Source organism: Schistocerca americana, chromosome 6, assembly GCF_021461395.2.
Source record: "Schistocerca americana isolate TAMUIC-IGC-003095 chromosome 6, iqSchAmer2.1, whole genome shotgun sequence".
NCBI classification, from domain to species: Eukaryota; Metazoa; Arthropoda; class Insecta; order Orthoptera; family Acrididae; genus Schistocerca; species Schistocerca americana.
The window spans coordinates 221,393,039-221,408,437 of record NC_060124.1 but is presented as its reverse complement, the minus strand read 5'-3'; the positions used below and the strand labels follow the sequence as shown (position 1 = coordinate 221,408,437).

Genomic DNA, 15,399 nt, shown 5'->3' with positions numbered 1-15,399 from the left:
GTAGGGGGCAGAGGGTGTGTTACTGTGAACAGGTCAGTGACCGGGTTGTTCTAATCAGAATCGACAGCAGACCAACACCGGCAACGATAGTTCAGGTATACATGCCGACGTCGCAAGCTGAAGACGAACAGATAGAGAAAGTGTATGAGGATATTGAAAGGGTAATGCAGTATGTAAAGGGGGACGAAAATCTAATAGTCATGGGCGACTGGAATGCAGTTGTAGGGGAAGGAGTAGAAGAAAAGGTTACAGGAGAATATGGCCTTGGGACAAGGAATGAAAGAGGAGAAAGACTAATTGAGTTCTGTAACAAGTTTCAGCTAGTAATAGCGAATACCCTGTTCAAGAATCACAAGAGCAGGAGGTATACTTGGAAAAGGCCGGGAGATACGGGAAGATTTCAATTAGATTACATCATGGTCAGACAGAGATTCCGAAATCAGATACTGGATTGTAAGGCGTACCCAGGAGCAGATATAGACTCGGATCACAATATAGTAGTGATGAAGAGTAGGCTGAAGTTCAAGACATTAGTCAGGAAGAATCAATACGCAAAGAAGTGGGATACGGAAGTACTAAGGAATGACGAGATACGTTTGAAGTTCTCTAACGCTATAGATACAGCAATAAGGAATAGCGCAGTAGGCAGTACAGTTGAAGAGGAATGGACATCTCTAAAAAGGGCCATCACAGAAGTTGGGAAGGAAAACATAGGTACAAAGAAGGTAGCTGCGAAGAAACCATGGTTAACAGAAGAAAGACTTCAGTTGATTGATGAAAGGAGGAAGTACAAACGTGTTCCGGGAAATTCAGGATTACAGAAATACAAGTCGCTGAGGAATGAAATAAATAGGAAGTGCAGGGAAGCTAAGACGAAATGGCTGCAGGAAAAATGTGAAGACATCGAAAAAGATATGATTGTCGGAAGGACAGACTCAGCATACAGGAAAGTCAAAACAACCTTTCGTGACATTAAAAGCAACGGTGGTAACGGAGTGCAACGGGAATTCCACTGTTAAATGCAGAGGAGAGAGCAGATAGGTGGAGAGAATACATTGAAAGCCTCTATGAGGGTGAAGATATGTCTGATGTGATAGAAGAAGAAACAAGAGTCGATTTAGAAGAGATAGGGGATCCAGTATTAGAATCGGAAATTAAAAGAGCTTTGGAGGACTTACGGTCAAATAAGGCAGAAGGGATAGATAACATTCCATCAGAATTTCTAAAATCATTGGGGGAAGTGGCAACAAAACGACTATTCACGTTGGTGTGTAGAATATATGAGTCTGGCGACATACCATCTGACTTTCGGAAAAGCATCATCCACACAATTCCGAAGACGGCAAGAGCTGACAAGTGTGAGAATTATCGCACAATCAGCTTAACAGCTCATGCATCGAAGCTGCATACAAGAACAATATACAGAAGAATGGAAAAGAAAATTGAGAATGCGCTAGGTGACGATCAGTTTGGCTTTAGGAAAAGTAAAGGGACGAAAGAGGCAATTCTGACGTTACGGCTAATAATGGAAGCAAGGCTAAAGAAAAATCAGGACACTTTCATAGGATTTGTCGACCTGGAAAAAGCGTTCGACAATATAAAATGGTGCAAGCTGTTCGAGATTCTGAAAAAAGTAGGGGTAAGCTATAGGGAGAGACGGGTCATATACAATATGTACAATAACCAAGAGGGAATAATAAGAGTGGACGATCAAGAACGAAGTGCTCGTATTAAGAAGGGTGTAAGACAAGGCTGTAGCCTTTCGCCCCTACTCTTCAATCTGTACATCGAGGAAGCAATGATGGAACTAAAAGAAAGGTTCAGGAGTGGAATTAAAATGCAAGGTGAAAGGATATCAATGATACGATTCGCTGATGACATTGCTATCCTGAGTGAAAATGATTAAGAATTAAATGATCTGCTGAACGGAACGAAAAGTCTAATGAGTACACAGTATGGTTTGACAGTAAATCGGAGAAAGACGAAGGTAATGAGAAGTAGTAGAAATGAGAACAGCGAGAAACTTAACATCAGGATTGATGGTCACGAAGTCAATGAAGTTAAGGAATTCTGCTACCTAGGCAGTAAAATAACCAATGACGGACGGAGCAAGGAGGACATCAAAAGCAGACTCGCTATGGCAAAAAAGGCATTTCTGGCCAAGAGAAGACTACTAATATCAAATACCGGCCTTAATTTGAGGAAGAAATTTCTGAGGATGTACATCTGGAGTACAGCATTGTATGGTAGTGAAACATGGACTGTGGGAAAACCGGAACAGAAGAGAATCGAAGCATTTGAGATGTGGTGCTATAGACGAATGTTGAAAATTAGGTGGACTGATAAGGAAAGGAATGAGGAGGTTCTACGCAGAATCGGAGAGGAAAGGAATATGTGGAAAACACTGATAAGGAGAAGGGACAGGATGATAGGACATCTGCTAAGACATGAGGGAATGACTTCCATGGTACTAGAGGGAGCTGTAGAGGGCAAAAACTGTAGAGGAAGACAGAGATTGGAATACGTCAAGCAAATAATGGAGGACGTAGGTTGCAAGTGCTACTCTGAGATGAAGAGGTTAGCACAGGAAAGGAATTCGTGGCGGGCCGCATCAAACCAGTCAGTAGACTGATGACCAAAAAAAAAGTATCACAAGGCAGACTCACGGAACTTCACGCCAGATGGTCATATAGCGTGAGAGGGCTGGGCGAGCAACAGACATATGTACTGGAGCAGAGAGAGACAGTGGTGATTCGTCTACCATGCTGGGCCCCAGAAGCGAATATTGTATTATTGATATTTACTGCTTGACTATTAATATACAGCTCCAAACTTTCTGATGACGTCACTTGAACTGAGAACTTCTTAATAATAATTTCAGTACCACTCAGTTATGAGGAATTAATCGAAAAGATGGACCAGTCACAAGTGAGCCCTGAGAAGGCAGGCGTCAAACTGTTAATATACACTAAGTGATCAAAAGTATCCGGACACTGGCTGAAAGTAACTTACAACTTCGTGGCGCCCTCCATCGGTAATGCTGGAATTCAGTATGGTGTTGGCCCACCCTTAGCCTTGATGAAAACTTCCACTTTCGCAGGCATATGTTCAATCAGGTGCTGGACGGTTCTTTGGGGAATGGCAGCCCATTCTTCAAGGAATGTTGCATTGAGAAGTGGTATCGACGTCGGTCGGTGAGGCCTGGCGCAAAGTTGGCGTTCCAAGACATCCCAAAGGTGTTCTGTAGCATTCAGGTCAGGACTCTGTGCAGGCCAGTCGATTACAGGGATGTTATTGTCGTGTAACCAGTGCGCCACGGGCCGTGCATTATGAAAAGGTGCTCGATCGGGTTGAAAGCTACAATCGCGATCCGCAACTTGCTCTTCAACTGTGGGTAGCAAGAAGGTGCTTAAAACATCAATGTAGGCTTGTGCTGTGATACTGACACGCAAAACAACAAGGGGTGCAAGCCCTCCTTGAAAAACAGGACCACACCATAACACCACCGCCTCCGAATTTTACTGTTGGGACTATACACGCTAGCAGATGACGTTCACTGGGCATTCGCCATACCTACACCCTGCCGTCGGATCGCCACATCGTGTACCGTGATTCGTCACTCCACACAACGTTTTTCCACTGTTCAGTCGTCCAATGTTTATATTCCTTACACCAAGCGAAGTATCGTTTGGCATTTACCGGCGATATGTGTGTCTTGTGAGCAGTCGCTCGACCATGAAATCCAAGTTTTCTCGCCGGCCGAAGTGGCCATGCGGTTAAAGGCGCTGCAGTCTGGAACCGCAAGACCGCTACGGTCGCAGGTTCGAATCCCGCCTCGGGCATGGATGTTTGTGATGTCGTTAGGTTGGTTCTAAGTTCTAGGGGACTAATGACCTCAGCAGTTGAGTCCCATAGTGCTCAGAGCCATTTGAACCAAGTTTTCTCACCTCCCGCCTAACTTTCATAGTACTTGCAGTGGATCCTGATGCAGTTTGGAATTCCTCTGTGACAGTCTGTATAGATGTCTGCCTATTAGACGTTACGACCCTCTTCAACTGTCGGCAGTCTCTGTCAGTCAACAAGCGAGGTCGGCCTGTAGGCTTTTGTGCTGTGCGTATCCATTCACGTTTCCACTTCACTATCACAGCGGAAACAATGGTCCTAGGGATGCTTAAGAGTGTGGAAATCTCTCGTACAGACGTATGACACAAGTGACACCCAATCAAATGACCACGTTCGAGCCAGCCACTGTGGCCGAGCCGTTTTAGGCACTTCAGTCCGGAACCGCGCCGATGCTACGGTTGCAGGCTCGAATCCTGCCTCGGGCATGGATGTGCGTGATGTCCTTAGGTTAGTTAGGTTTAAGTAGTTCTACTTCTAGGGTACTGATGACCTCAGATGTTAAGTCCCATAGTGCTTACAGCCATTTGAACCAACCATGGTCGAAGTCCGTGAGTTCCGCCGAGCGCACCATTCCGCTCTCTCACGATACCTAATGACTACCGAGGTAACTGATATGGAGTAGCTGGCAGTAGGTGGCGGCAAAATGCACCTAATATGAAAAACGTATGTTTTTGGGGGTGTGCGGGTACTTTTGATCACATAGTGTAGCTCACAGGCAGTCTAGGATCTGTTTTCTAGATGGTAACACGCGAACTAGCGTGTGAAGTGCAGCTTCGCCTAAAGACCGTAAAGACAGAATAAATTGTTATATTCGCCACGGAAGATATATTTGTGCGATCTCAAGATGATTCTAAGACCGTGTATAGCATTTTCGTGACTGTTGCGGCGCTCAGGAACTTACCATTAATGGCCGGGAATCTTGTTATCATATTAACGATAGACAGGCTCTAGAAATCGTTTTAATAGTTTTGCGACTGGTGAAACAAAACAAAATTAGTTGGCGTGCAAACTTTTTAAGTTTCTTATTTTGCTTAGCATATAAACCTACCCACTTGTCACATTATTAATTTCCTTATACGCCTCATGCATTAGAGCTCGCGATCTAAAGAGACAAAACCAAACAGGACAACAACAAAGATGTAAGGAAGATTGTTACAATTCGCGTACGAGAAGTAGGAGCGCACGCACTAGACATTTATCAGTAAACCACTCATAGCATCGCCCAGAGTCCCCGTGTACATGCAGTGGCATATGATACTTCGAACATTCGTTCCCCTGTATGGTTCAAATGGCTCTGAGCACTATGGGACTTAACATCTGAGGTCATCAGTCCCCTAGAACTTAGAACTACTTAAAACTAACTAACCTAAGGACATCACACACATCCATGTCCGAGGCAGGATTCGAACCTGCGACCGTAGGAATCGCGCGGTTCCAGACTGAAGCGCCTAGAGCCGCTCGGCCACATCGGCCGGCTTCCCCTGTATTCCGTGATATTTACAACGGCCTGACACGATTAGGTGGCATCTGTGTGAAAGAGACGGAGGAACGTATTGCGAGAGCGTGTTGTAAATAGTTCAGACGTTATTCTACTTTAATTGCGTGTGATTTTTTTCTCTAAGTGATTGTGTTTACGAATGTTATACGTTCCACAACTGTAGTTCTCGTTCTAAATTAAAAGTGTTGTTTAACCTAAAAACTGTTTAAATACCAATTGCCAATAGCCAAGCAGCTGATGAAACCTCTAGTGAACCGTATCACATTCAGTGTCAGTGCGGTCATTCGACCTGCGATCAACCAATGTCTTCTCTGTAAGGCATACGACTGTAGAAGATGAAAGGTGTGTGGAACGAACAATTTCAACGTGTGCCAGAAGCGTAAATATCCACTTGCAACACTCGAATCTGTTGCAACCAATCCACATCATCGCGTTTTCATCACTAATGTCGAGTGGAGTAATTGCGCTGTTATTAGAGATGACTTATTTCTCGTCCAGTGCCTAAAGCTATCTCTTTCTAACTGACACCGAATCAAGCTTTGTAAAAACTGTGTAAATACCTCTAACAGTTAAGGTGACTGAATATTTTAGTCATTCTGTTTAAGATCATGTTGTGCTGCACCCATAACGGTTCAATTCATTGTGACTTATTTTAACCAGTCGTTGTTTCGTATCGATGTAATAAATGTAACTTTGTTTCCAGCAATGCTATTACTGGAAAACAATAACACTGGGTGTCCCTCAAGGTTCGATCCTTGGTACAATTATCTTTCTATTCTATGTCAACGACTTCCCATTAAACATAAATTCACCATCCGTTCTGCTTGCTGATGACACGTCTGTCTTGATAGAAAGCGAAGAAGCAGAAACGCTGATGACACGTCTGTCTTGATAGAAAGCGAAGAAACAGAAACGATTCCTCATAGAGTCACTGGTACATTAGACAGGCTAGAGTCATGGTTCCACTTAAATGGTCTGAAGCTTAACATATCAAATACAAACTTGATTCAACTCAGAACCAAACAGTCAAAAGACCAGGAAATAAGTATAAATCATAAAAGTGAAGAATTAACAGAAGTGCATTCTGCCAAATTTCTAGTTCTACACCTCGATAAGAATTTAAACTGGTACACACATATTGAGTACCTGTGCAGCAAACTGGGTAGCTTTGCATATGCCATGCATATATTATCAATTGCTACTAACATGTCCACTCATAAAGTAGCGTATCTAAGTTACTTTGAATCAGTGATAAGATATGGCATTATTTTATGGGGAGCTCCAATAATATATCTCGTGTACTGAAGCTCCAGAAGAAAATTATCAGAAATATGTGCACTGCACAGCAAAGAGAATCATGTCGTCCGTTATTACAGAAACTAAAAATTTTGACTGTTCCCTCCCTGTACATATGCGAGCTAATGATATTTTTACACACCATCCGGAATTGTTCATTAAAAACCAACTTGATCATCCATACAGTACAAGGAATAAAGATAATTTTATGCTTCCTGCCCATAGATTGAAATTATATGCTCAGACCCCACAATATATGGGCATGAAAGTCTACAACAAACCTAAAGGCAAAAACATTCTAAACATGGAACTAGGGGTACTAAAAAAGAAGTTACATGAAATTCTTATCCACAAATGTCGTTACTCATTAGAAGAGTTCATGAAGGATGAACTGATAATTTACGCAGAATCCAACCGCAAATTTGCATTATATTGTGAAAAACAAAAAACAAATTGTCCATTAGCACAGAAGATATTTACCTATGCTGGAAAATAAGAAAATATAGATACTGCTACATAGACTAAATATAGTTTTAAAAATTAATATTAGATTCTAGTTTGTAATTTTTGACGTGTCTCCTGTACCATAATCACATGATTTGTAAGTGTATTTTATAAGACTAATAAATCACAATTCGTAATTCACAATTTGCGATGTGTACAAGTGGTAACTTTACAAAGAGGCTAATATGATCAGTCTTAGAATAGTTCAGCAACATCTCCCATAATCGCCGGCCAGAGTGGCCGAGCGGTTGTAGGCGCTACAGTTTGGAAGCGCACGACCGCTACGGTCGCAGGTTCGAATCCTGCCTCGGCCATGGATTTGTGTGATGTCCTTAGGTTAGTTACGTTTAAGTAGTTGTACGTTATAGGGGACTGATGACATCATACGTTAAGTCCCATAGCGCTCAGAGCCATTTGAGCCACCTCCCACAATCGCACAGCAAAACTCCACTGTATCATCCATTGAAGGAAAGGAAAGGGAAGGGATTACTGATGTCAACTGCGAAAACGTTTACCAGCCCGGGATTCGAACCCACGATCTCCTGCTTAGTAGGCAGGTGCGTTAACCACTGCGCCATCCGGAACACGGGGTGCCTCATGGCCGCTCCACAAACTCACCGAGCGCCGCATGCCCGCAGCCCCTGTCAGTTACCTACACGCTAGCTACTCAGATATTCCCGCAGGAGATTGGACGTACTTGTGCACTCGCACTGGAGAAGGTGGATCTATTGTCCATGTAGACGAATCAGTCATATGAATGCTTAGTGTCTCTTCTTTTGGACATATCTGAAGAAAAGGACACCACACATTCATATAGCAGTGATAATGCGTCGTACTTTAGGAGTAATTCGAAATTTGTGGTAAGGTCTTATGAGACCAAACTGTTGAGGTCATCGGTCCCTAAGCTTACACACTGTTTAATCTAACTTAAACTAACTTACGTTAAGGACGACACACACACCCATGCCAGAGGGAGGACTCGAACCTCCGACAGAGGGAGCCGCCCAGACCGTGACAAGACGCCCCAGACCGCGCGGCTACCCTACGTGGCACTCTAGGAATCCCAACTGATGCAATGATCACAGCTTGTGACTGTAACAATCGACTGTGCTTTGTAGTTGTCATTTTAGCCCTCAGACCAAGGAATGGCATGTTGTAACTCTCCCCGCTACGTCCATTTGAACCTGTTTACTGTTGGTTGTTGGTTGGTTTGGGGAAGGAGACCAGACAGCGTGGTCATCGGTCTCATCGGATTAGGGAAGGATGGGGAAGGAAGTCGGCCGTGCCCTTTCAGAGGAACCATCCTGGCATTTGCCTGGAGTGATTTAGGGAAATCACGGGAAACCTAAATCAGGATGGGCGGACGCGGGATTGAACCGTCGTCCTTCCGAATGCGAGTCCAGTGTCTAACCACTGCGCCACCTCGCTCGGTACGAACCTGTTTGCTGGTTTTGTATCTTGGGTTCCCTCTACAACTGTCCCTACTCCACTTCTCCCCCCCCCACCCCCCCCATCCCCTCACCTTACACACTTCCCTCCAAAACAAAAGTAACACATCCTTGATGTCTCAGAACGTTTAACCGAACCTTTCTTTTAGTCATTTCACGCCGCAAATTTCTTTTCAATCTGGTAATATTCATTATATCCTCATTAGTTATACGATTTACCCATCTATTCTTCACCATTCTTCTATAGCACTACATTTCCAAAGCTTCTCTTCTTGTCTGAAGTGCTTATCGTTTACTCTTCACTTCTGTGTAACGCTGCCCTCCAGGAAAGTACCTTCAGGAATGACTTCCTAACACTACAATCTATTTTCGATGTTAACAGATTTTTTCAGAAACCCTAATCTTGCCATCGCGAGTCTACATTTTATATCCTCTCTGCTTCGCATCATCACTTAGTCTGCTGTCCAAAATACCTATCTACTGCTTTTAATGTCTCATTTCCTAATCTAATTCACTCAGCATCCAGATTCGACTACATTTTTATCCTTGGTTTTCTTTTGTCAGTATTCCTTCTTTAAATTTCGTTAATTTATTCTCAAAATTTTTCTTTGGTTTACTGTACTGCTTGTTCATGTACAGATCGAATAACATCTCCGATAGGCTACAATCCTGTATTATTCCCTTCTGAACAGCTGATTTCCTTTGATGCCCGTTGACTCTTGTAACTGCCGCCTGGTTTTTGTAAAAGTTGCGTATAATCCTTCGCTCCCTGTATTTCACCCCTGCTACTTCCATAATTTCAAAGAATGTTCTCCAGGTATACAAATGCTATAAACGTAGGTATGGGTTTCTCTAATCTAAGTCGTAGGATCAGTATTGCCTCACGTATTAATATATTTCTCAAGAAGCCAAACTGAATTTTCATGAGGTCGGCTTCTACTAATATTTCCATTCTTCTGCAAATGCTTCTGTCAGTATTTGGCAAACTTGACTTATTAAACTGGTAGTTCGGTAATACACCTGCCATCACATGTTTTCTTTGGAACTGCAATTACTACCTTCTTCTAGAAGATCGAGGGCATGTCCACCTGTCTCATACATATTGCACATCAAGTGAAATAGTTTTGTCGTGGCTGGCTCGCCAAAGGATATCAGCAGTGATTCTGTGTGAATGTCGTCTACACCAGGAAACTTGTTTAGAGTCTTTCAGTGCTCTATCAAATTCTTCTCGCAGTTTCGTATCTCCCATCAAATTTTCATCTACTTTCATTTCCATTTGTATTACACTGACTTCACTTTCGTGGTATAGCCTCTCACTACCTTCCTTCCACCTTTTACCTTTCACTTCTTTGCTTAGTACTAGTTTTCCATCTGAGCTCCTGATTTTTACATGGCTGCTTCTCTTTCTCCAAAAGCATCTTTAATTTTCCTGTAGGTGATATCCGTCTTTCCCCTCGTTATAAACTCTTCTGTTGGCTTGCATTTGTCCACTAACTATTCCTGTTGAGCCATTTTGCAATTTTTCAGTCTCACTGTTCAGATGTATGTATTCTCTTTCGCCTGCTTCATTTACTGCACTTTTACACTTTCTTCTTTTAGCAATCACATTCAGTATCCCCTATGATGCAAGGATTTCTACAATGCCTCGTTTTTTTTAGCTGTTTTCATCTGCTGCCTTCACCCTTTCATCTCTCAGAGCTACCCATTCGTCTTCTGATACATTATTTTCACCTGTTTCTGTTAATCGCTGCCAAAAATTTCCTTTGGAACTCTCAGTAACTTCTGGTTCTTTCAACTTACCGAGGTCTCATATTCTCAATTTCCTACATTTTTAAAATTTTTTTAGTTTTAATTTACATTTCATAATCAGTAAGTCATGGTCAGAGTCCACATTTGCCCTTGGTAATGTTTTACAGCTAAAACTATGGTTCCTAAATCTGTGACTTACCATTACACAATCAATCTTACACCAAGGTATCTTCTACTTTCTTTGATGGCTCTTAAACCAGCTGTCAGCAATGATAAAATTATGCTCTACACAAAATTCTACCAGGCGACTTCCTCTTTCATTTCTTTCCTGCAGTCCATATTCTCCTGCAGTTTTTCCTATTCTTCCTTTTCCTGCTATCGACTGTGATTCCCCATAACAATTTTTTCTCTTCATTAACTATCTGAATAATTTCTGTTATCTCATCATAAACTTTTTCAGCTTCTTCGTAATCTGAGGAGAATGTTTGGTATATAAATTTAGACTGCTGAAATGGCTGTTTGCATCACATCTACCTTGCCAATGATAATGCGTTCGTTACGCTGTTAATAGTACCTTACGCTCTTTCCTATTTTCTCACTCACTAATATACACTGCTGGCCACCGTAAATGCAACACCAAGAAAGACAAGAGGTAGCACAACAAAATTTTTTTTGTAGATAACATGTTGACCAAGTATCAAATCATTACGTTTACAGACGTCTGTGACATGTGGTTCCTGCCAGAATCAGTAGCCAGAGTAGCCGCCATTGTTGGAGATCACCGCTGCCACACGTCTCGGCATTGAGTCAAAGAGACGTTGGATGTGTTCCTGGGGTACAGCAGCCCAAGCAGCTTCCACACGTTGCCAAAGATCATCTGGTGTGGCAGCTGGGGATGTAATCTGGGTCACTCGTTGAGCAACCATGGACCACATGTTTTCTATCGGCGAAAGATCCGGAGAGCGAGCCGGCCAGGGAAGCACTTCAATCTGGTTACTGACGAAGAACCTTTGGACAATGTGTGCCACGTGTGGTCGCGCATTATCCTGTTGAAATATGGCTGTGGCCGAGCCCTGAAGGTAAGGAAGGACAACTGGCTCCAGCACCTCTGATATGTAGCGCCGGCTATTTAAAGTACCGGCAATGCGTACTAGAGGCGTGCGAGAGTAATATCCAATACCGCCCCATACCATAATACCAGGTGCAAGACCAGTGTGGCGGTGCATAATGCAGCTGTCCAGCATCCTCTCTCCACGGTGTCTCCACACTCGAATCCGACCATCGTGGTGCTGCAGACAGAAGCGTGCCTCGTCAGTAAAGACAACGTCATTCCATTCTGCCGTCCACATCCGTCTGTCGTCACACCATTGGCGACGGAGACGTCTGCGGTTCTGCGTCAATGGTAGACGAAGCAATGGACGTCTTGCGGACAGACCACTCTGCTGTAAACGGCGTCGAATGGTACGCGCAGACACTGGATGATGCGTTACAGACGCAATGTGCTGTGCTATGGTTCGGGATGTCACTGAGCGATCCGTCACTGCCATGCGCACAATTTGCCTATCAGCACGTGCAGTGGTGCACCGAGGTGAATGCGATCGACCACGTCGGTCCGTCGTACCCTCCTGCATCCAACGGTCACATATCCGCATTACAGTTTTTTGGTTTCGTCCAACACGACTAGCGATTTCTCTGTATGATAATCCACAATCTCGGTAAGCCACTATCCTTCCTCTGTCGAACTCGGATACTTGATCAAACGATGTTCGCTGTTGTCTACGAGGCATAACTGATCGTCTTGTGAAACAACCACAAGGTAAACACACGTGCCGAACGTACACTCGTCGAAATCGCCAAGCCTTAAATGGCGCTATGAGGTGGCGCCACAGGCGCGCGTGATGTGCGTCTGCGCTGAAATTCTAATCAGTTGCATATCTCATCGCTGCAAACTCATGGTGTAAATTTCACTTGATTCGGATGCTTCCTTCAGGGTGTTGCATTTACGGTGGCCAGCAGTGTACCTAATCCACCAGTACACCCATTTGATTTTGTATAAGGAACAGTATAATGAAAATGGGAAGATGGAAAAAAGTAAGTATATAGTTTATATGTTGAAAAGTAATTGCCATAACTATTAATACATTTATCCCACTGTGAGACCAGACAGTCAATGCCTCTGTGATTGCATTTGGAGTCATGACTGTAACCAGGCGCGCACTTCTTCGTCATGAGCAAATCGACGGCCGCGAATGTCTTTCTGCAGGGCACCAAAAATGTGGAAATCACATGGGCAGAGTTTGGGACTGAATGGAGGATGTTAAGGGCTTCGCAGAGAACCTTCTGCGTTGTAGACGAAACTGACATGGGAACATACGGTATCAAAAAACGGCGATATGATATGTAAATAATACATCAACTTTTATACTTTCTTAACCTTCATCACTGTATAAAAGCTCATATATTATTTACGTATCACGTCACGGCGATATGACACGTAAATAATAAATCAAATTTTATACTTTGATAGTGGTTATTAACGGAAAAGATTAATGACGTACAGCTGCTTGCAATGCATTGCATTAAACACTCGACAGCTGTTGGCAATAGCCTCCACAAAATTTGAGACTCAGACGATTTGACCAAAAATCGCTAATATAAATTTTTAAATGACGAAAAAAATTGTCGCTGAAACAATAATGCAACCAGTAGTAGCGCAGTGCTTAGAGCTAATAAAGGGTCTTGTATCACGAGATAAATCGCTGACGAAGATTAAAGAAGAATAAACCTGTAAGTGGACAGGTATTTCACCGGAAACTTTAATTTAATTAGACGTCTGTTAAGCGTCGTCAAGCTCAGTGCCAGCAGTTCAGAATGATTTACTTCTTTCTGTGATAAACAGTACGTCCCATTTCCCTGTGCTTAAAATCAGCCCTTAAGCACGTGCTCAATCTCTTCCCAATACAACGAATGGCACATCCCACATAACGCTAATGTTCAGTAATTACAATTTTGCTTCGCAATGAAAGGCCTTAATAAATAACTGCCAATTAGCCACTGGGTTCTGTGGAAAAAAACAGTATGCTTATGTATGGTTTGGTTGGGAACAGAAAAATACACACACTGAAGTGATGCGTACAGAACAGTCCATCAGTTAATTACCCACTGGTGGCAGCAAGGGTGTCGCGCCGTGGTATACTGAGTCAACACAAACCGCAAAGTGACCGGACGAGTGCAGATTTGCTGTTTTACAGGAACGCTAGATCTAGGCGACAAGTGGAAGAAGGGAAAGATTCAAATGCCAGCCGATGAATGATCTGACCAACTCATTCAGAGAAAGGTTCGGCCTTATGAGTCTGCTTCGTTTCAGAATGTCAAGATGTAAAACATGCACTACAAGCGCAAATCTTGCCTTTACCTTCCTATCGTATCTAGCGGGTAGTTCACGAATACAACAATTTGGACTTTGACAGGCTTCTGTAGCAAATAAAATAACTGCTAAAAATGATAATATAAACGAATTAAGAACTGTGCTTATTGCTAACTAAACCGTAACTAAGCAGCAAGTATATAAATGTCTCATTTATCTTGCTTGCCCCAATCATTTTTTTCAGGAGCCAAATTGAAAAAGTATCAAGCAAATGTTGCTCAGCTACCACGACGACATGGCCGGGTTGAATGTCTTGCTTGTAACGTCATCTACTACGAAAATATGAGCTGAAGTACGTCGTTCTTAACTAATACACTATATTTATTTTTCGGTTATCCACTTCCTGTCCTCAATATCTGTGGAAAACCGTATCACCATGTACCATTCATGGCAACATAACGTTATTAAAAACCTAACTCAAAACTGGCTTTCAGTCTCCCGTATGAACACATAATGCATGTAGCCATTTTACCATGACTCGTCCACTTGCTCGCGTTGACAGTAAAGATACTGAAATACAAGGAAAATGCGCACCAGTAGTTACTGTTTTACTAACTTACATTCCACATAGGTCAGTAGCATTTTCACTTTCTCTTTGTTAGCGTACATTGTACTCACACAAACCTTCAATCGAAGCCTATTAATTCAATGCAGTTTAATGTAGTATGCATCTTGCTTCTGATTCCACTTGTTTATTAGCGTTTCCAGCAAGTGAACGAGCTACGTCACGTCATGTACCTACCACTTGCGTTATAGCCCGCGTCACGTAGGAAGGCACTTGCGCGCATAGAGACGGAAGGTAGGGAAGCATGGAGGGATGAGATGTGCGCATGCGCTGCGGCGGACAGCGGGCAAACAATGTCCTCGTTGCCGAACCGCGTTACTGTGGCGAACAACCAGGTTCATTTGCCTACAGTACATCGTATTGTACATTTGAATCTACGATGTCGCAGCTTGTGAAACCAGTAAATAATAAAACTGATTTCGAACAACTGTTGTGGGAGAAATTTTACTTTATGTCACGACGACGTTGCATCCACTGATCCACAGATTTAATCCGCATGACGTCTAAAGGCGAGAACAGTTGACAGCTTTGCGAAGACGTCGAGTACAGTTTTTCTCGTAATGGAAATTGTCTAAGGACGAGGTCACTGAAACTACTCGCAATAATTCTTAATCATTGCAAGTTGGGCTGGATTATAAGTAAAAATGTAATACACAACAAAACTAACTTCAAACACAAACAGAAATCATCATATTTGCTTGAAAACTGCTTCTACTCCACAGAATTTTTGAGAAAGTGTAATACGTGTATCTGGGTATGTTTAACTGTAGTTAACTGTAATCACTGTGTATAAAAATAGGATATCTCATTGAAAAGACTATCGAAAAAGACTCTCGTAAAATGTTCAGTAAGTTGTCGTATATTTCGCTGTCAACGGGCATTATGAGTGTAATCTAACTCATTAGACATTAAAAAGTGAATGACTATATTTATGATGGCCGGCCGTTGTGGCCGAGCGGTTCTAGGCGCTTCAGTCTGGCACCGCGCGATCTCTACGGTCGCAGGTTCG

At 42.8% G+C, this 15,399-nt stretch overlaps 1 non-coding gene across 1 annotated transcript; it reads right to left on the bottom strand.

Annotated features, from left to right (window-relative positions):
• Nucleotides 1-7,711: 7,711 nt before the first annotated feature.
• Nucleotides 7,712-7,785, bottom strand: Trnas-acu. Its single transcript has one exon. It is a non-coding gene; the product is annotated as a tRNA-Ser (tRNA).
• Between the last annotated feature and the right edge of the window lie 7,614 nt (nucleotides 7,786-15,399).